Source organism: Lepidochelys kempii, chromosome 3 (assembly GCF_965140285.1).
Source record: "Lepidochelys kempii isolate rLepKem1 chromosome 3, rLepKem1.hap1, whole genome shotgun sequence".
Taxonomy (NCBI): domain Eukaryota; kingdom Metazoa; phylum Chordata; order Testudines; family Cheloniidae; genus Lepidochelys; species Lepidochelys kempii.
In genome coordinates, this window is record NC_136382.1 from 165,006,884 (window position 1) to 165,012,883 (window position 6,000).

Here is a 6,000-nt window from a genome sequence, read left to right on the forward strand (position 1 = left end):
TTAGCAGCTCATGGTCAACCCCAGGCTCCTCTATACGGTTTAACGTTTGCTGCTAAATCCGTTAAAAGCCAGGTTGATGGCTCTTCCCTGCGATCTTATCTGCAATAGCTAGCCTGAGTTAAGAACACACTTTTTTTTTTTTCTGGGCAGTGTAGCCCTATACTGAGTCAGGGCTGTTGTATTCAGGTTGTGTAATTCTGGAGTGTTTGGAGAGGCAGGAGTAATAGTGCCACAGTGAGCCAGTCTTTCCCTAGCACTGCCCTGCTGAAGTCCCAACAGCACATCTCTCTTGCAGAGGGAATCCCCCTGGCTCATAGTGAGTGACTATACCACCCACCCACCCACACACACACACACTGCTCTCCCTTCCATAACTGGGGGGATTTTCTGCTCCGTTTTGCTTCCCTCTGCTCTGAACAGGGACCCAATAGCATGAGATTTATTGTTCTTTTCTAAATAATTTTCCTAGTAAACTCTGATTAGAGACCTGTAAAATTACAACTCTCAGCCTCTGCACAGTGTAAGCAGGGAGCTAAATGCAGTCATGGAGTAGTCTGTATAAATAAGGTGTCCTAATAATGACTGTTTGCATTTACTGAGCACCTTTTGTCCAAAAAAGTCAATGGGGGGGCGTGTTGTTATTTTTACTTGCTAGGTGGGTAAAGAGAGGCATTGGAAAGTTAAGTGCCTTGCTCATAATCATACCACAAGTCAATGGCTGAGTCAGGCCAGAATCCAGCTATCTGACATCCAGCTGTGCAATCTAAGCATTTAAAAATGCTGAACCTCTGGTACAGGTACAGCACATCTCTGAAAAAGTCACCCCACACCGTTTAGTTGTTCAGGTCTGGAAAGGATGGAACAGCTATCATTGTTCAGGTTGACTTTTCAGAGAAAGTATACAATGGTGATTGAAAGGGGTTAAAAGGAAAATATTTTTATAGGGCAAGAGAATTAAAATCACACTCTTAACACTCTCCAGTTCAATCTACCATGCTCTAGCTAATTTCACAGCTTCACTGGGAATGTCCACAAGGTGAGGGACTGTCAGTAAAAGGAAGTCAATAAGGAGGACACACTTCTGGTTTGCGGTCTCCAAGGTCTTGCAAAAGTGCCAGTTTTACTTGCCAGAGTTTAACTCTGAGCCTTTAGGATTCCTAGTTTCTCCCCATCCCATCCCCACAGCCCATGCTACTTCCAGGGAAGACTCTGTGTAACAGACTGATGAGCTTTTTAGTGACAATCATCCACTGAGCCCACCCTCCTGCCACCCAGACACATTATTTCCCACCACCCTTGCTTCCATGTTCTTCAGAGCCTCACTGCACTGGGAAGAGAACAGGTAGGTTCACTCCATGTTCCCCTCCCCACCTCACCCCCATCTGACCATGCTTTGCATAATTTGTCCCTTAGAGTTCCGTTATTTAAAACCTCTCTATTAATAAATTGTATTGGACACATCTGAGCTTGAGTTACTACTTAGGAATACATATGGCGCGGCCTCCGAGAAGTTGGGTTGTAGCCTATAAGTGCCAGTATGTTCCTCCCTGCTTCATTCCCCACCCTCAATCAAATACTGAACCAGTTTGCATGGCATGCTAATGATTAGCCATTAAACACCCTCATGTAATTATGTTGTGGCTACTGTGTTTTGACCAACTTATAAAAGCTGCTCTAAGCACAAATGGTTTTTTTGTTTCCCAATAGGGATTTGCTGTCTGTTGCCATTAAGAACCTACACTTATCAAAAAACAAAAACACAAACGTGTGTAGCGACGTCCTATGGAAGGCTTTTATTATGGGATTCCCTAGACAGGTTAGGGACCCAACCCTGGCCTGTGCTGAGTGCTTCCCATGAGGCACTGAATACCCGCAGCTCCCACTGACCTTAACGGGAGCTGCAGCTGCTGCTCACCATGCAGCACCTAAGGGTAGGGGGCCCATGCCAACCTTACCAAAGTGCCAGAACACATTAGGGATGGGAGTAATTTAAGCGTTCCTGCTGCTTATATCTGTGCTCAGGCTACCAGACCACACCTCTCTGTTTCTTTAGAAAAAATGACCAGAGCAGAGGCATAAGTGTGTAATCAGAACTGGCACTAGCAACGTGCTGGACGAGAGGTTATGTGTGTCACTAAAATGCAAGTAGCAGGGAAAGGCTGATACAAATGCTGTAATCTCTGCATGGGGCACTGCCCCCATCAGTCTCACGTGATGCTCTAAAACCAGCCCTTGTTAACAAAGGCAGTACAGGGACAGGCATCTCATAAAAATCTGACACAAGTCTTGTTTCATGGCGAAAGTACAACTTTAGGGAGGGGATTAGTGCAAACCTACAGGGTGTGTTTTCCTTTGAGACTGGTTTAACCCCTTCACTGCAAGCCCTCTGAGACAGTATTGCTTGTCAATGGTTTCTGAAGCAGGAGGACCAGAGTCTCTGGTATGGCTGAGTTGTGCTCTTGTAGTTTTAAGGCACCTTTGCTTTTCCTTAATCCCAAGGACATTGAGTTGGCCCAGTCCTCAGCATCTGACTACCTGTGGCACTTAGCTGTCATGCCAGCAGATGGGGATCAGCCACATGCAACAGCAGTTTGGCTGAGCCACTTTGCCCTCCACATGGGGAGCACAGGAGCAGCTTGCTGCACTAGCCCTGTGCGCTTGGGAGGTTTCCTCAAGGAGCGCTTTCCGATGAGTTTACATCTACATTGTGCCACAGGACCAGCCCAAAGCAACCCTAGCGAGGCCAGTGATTAAGCCCAGAGAGTTTTCTCATGATTAAAGAAGGAGCTAGGGAGCCAAGATTACTGATATGTATTCTCTCCTTTGCCCTTGCCTAGCTGTGTTATCACTTAATGTCTCTTTATTCTAGCTTGCCCGTCTATAAACTGGAGATAAACGGGGAAAAAATGTGTCTCTGTTTCCCTTCTCCCTGTGTATTGATACCCACTGGGTTATTTCCTTCTGGAAACAGGCAAAGCAATGCTATGCCTGGGGGGCGGCATAGCCATAGAAGCATGAAGCAACTATCAAGGACTGTGAATGAGCAATAGAGTCACAGAATATTCAAAAACCATCGTAGCAACTTTCTGTGTTATATGTAGGGCCCTACCAAATTCACAGTCCATTTTGGTCAATTTCACGGCCATAGGCTTTTAAAAATCATAAATTTCATTATTTCAGCTATTTAAATCTGAAATTGCATGGTGGTGTAACTGTAGGGGGTCCTGACCCAAAAAGGAGCTGTGTGGGGCGGGCTCGCAAGGCTGTTGTAGAGAGGGTTTGCGGTACGGCTACCCTTTGCTCTGCATTGCTGCTGGCGGCGGCGCTGCCTTCAGAGCTGGGCAGCTGGAGAGCGGCAGCTGCTGGCCGGGAGCCCAGCTACAAAGGCAGAGCCGCCACCAGCAGCAGCAGCAGCAGCAGCAGCTCAGAAGTAAGGGTGGCCTGGTTTGGTATTGCCACCCTTCCTTCTGCACTGCTGCCGCTCTCCGGCCACCCCGTTCTGAGGGCAACATAGAAGTAAGGGTGGCAATACTGCAACTCCCCTAAAATAACCTTGTGACCCCCCCTGCAACTTCTTTTTGAGTTAGGTCCCCCAGTTTGAGAACCGCTGGCCTCCCCCATGAAATCCGTATAGTATAGGCTAAAAGCACACAAAAGACCAGATTTCACAGCGGAGACCAGAGTTCACAGCCTGTGACACGTTTTTCATGGCCATGAATTTGGTAGGGCCCTACATTTATATCATATCCTCAGAGTATGGCAGCAAAGAATCCTTTGGTATGTCTGGGGTAGTGAGACGTCTTGCAAGGTCATTGTAAGAATAGTTTTGATAATGCTGTGGAAGGTAAATGTGCCTGCAACAAGAGGATTTTATATAGTTACTACACTGAACCCTTTCCCACATGGAAACCTAGACTCAGAAATCCTCTCACAAGGTGACCAGGGAAAAAAGTGTACAATGAAGTGCGGACGGTTGGGGGGAGGGGACGACACCCTGCTTCTCTACAGGAACCAAATGTCTCACTAAATGACTTGCTGAGCCAGGCTATTCTTAGATCTTACATATAAATGGGATACATCTTTTAACCAGATGATTCAGGAAAAAATTCCAACTTCTAGTGAGAAAAGATTTAAGGTCAGCTTCTGTACTTCACACTACAAAACCTTTTCACACGGACAAAGGGACCTGCAAATCTAACTGTCACATGTTTTATAACATGAAGAAAACCAGGAGATTTCCATGACATCCAGGTTTTTTTTTTTTTCAGGGCTGTACTAGGTCCTTTACAGCCTGCTTTGGAAAAGGTTGGGGGAAGGAGGGTGATATTGATTATTTATGAAGGACTGAAACTAACTTCTTTCCCTGCCTCCGTTTACCTATTAGTTACTGGGAGAGTCTTTGCAAGGTACTATGCGTTTTTGATGCATAAAACGCATATGCCTTATCCCATTGGTCTGCAGATTGTTATAGTTATACACACACATAGCAATGTACATTTCTGTTTTTCCTGAAAAGACTAATGACCTTCAGGAGCTTAAACATGTTTCAGCTCACTGGTATAGGTGGGGCTCCTCTGCTGCCCGTGTGAATTCAGTTGCAGGTTTGGGACCAAGCTCACTAACATACAAATAGCCCCCAGTATAAAATATATCGCCTAGAGTGGCATTAATGACCTGGAATTTGAGTTCTTGTGACAGGGTGGACTAGGCCCTGAGGCCCCCTGCTGGAGATCTTGTGGCCCTGCCACACCCGGCCCCAGAAAAGACAGTAGAGAGGTCCTCCAAGCTGCCTAGAGTGGTTGTGTGGGAAGCAGCCTATCAGGGCCCACCAAGCTAGCATAAGAAGAGCTGCAAGCTAACATGAGTTCAATTCCTTGTTAGAGTTGGAGGGCAGTGGATGGTGCTTTGGGTTGGTTACCACCAAGGATAAGGCCCTGAGATAAGGGTAAAGGATGTGCTGGATCCATGTGGGAGTGGCACAGGGAATTGTAGCACCAACACAGTTTATTTAAAGGGACGTGATGGTGGCTGCTATCTGTTGGGTCCATGGGCTGGGACCTGGAGTAGAGGGTGGATCTGGGTCCCCCACACCAGCCACTGGGATACTGGCCTGGACTTTGATGCACTATAGAAGGGGAACTGAACTCTTTTAGTGGCCTGGCTGAAGAGCTGGGGCCAGAGAGGTGAAGAGTCCCCAGGGAAGGAGCCCTGGGGGATATGACCCCACACCAGGGCTGGGATTGCTTAAAGAGCAGAGATAATTCAAGGTAGCCCAGAAGGGGCTGAGAGGCAGTTTCGACCAGGTTAGTGTGATAGGCCCTGTTGGACTGATTGATGAGTGAGCCCCAGGATAGGGCTGCAGATTGAAGGACTTTACAGAGGGTGCTGAAATAGACACCCCCCCTCCCACTTCCTTGTACTTATATCCCAAAAGGCCTTTGCTTTTTTCACATAGACTGCATGTGACTTGGTCAGAAGGCTGAGTTGCCAAAGACCCACCACAAACAAGTAGAGAGAGAGTGTGCAGGTATACCCACTTGGCCAGTGGGTGCATGTGAGAGGTGAGTGCACCCTGTTATAGTCCTGTAATGGAAGCAGAGAAAATACCTTTATGGTTTATTTTGTAAATATCTCAAGAAATGAGTATAGGCCTAAAGTCTGTTTGTTTGAATATTACTTTATTAATAACTAGAACTCAGCACTACTCTTGCCAGCTTGGATTAAAATGCCTTTCCAGGTGAGTGAGAGATTACATATATTTATGCATAGCCCCCTTATTACCTGAGTCTAATGGAGAACCTTCAGTAGCTATTAGCTGTACAGAGCCTATGGCACGTAGCTGAGCAGACCAGATTCTATTCTGTAGTGTTCAGTGGTACACATGCACACTAACCACTTCATTACAATATGTATATTGCTGATGCTTTATTCTACTCCTACTCTCTATTTAAAAACCAACTTTGCAATGGATTAAAACTTTCAAGTAGATCCTCAGCTAGT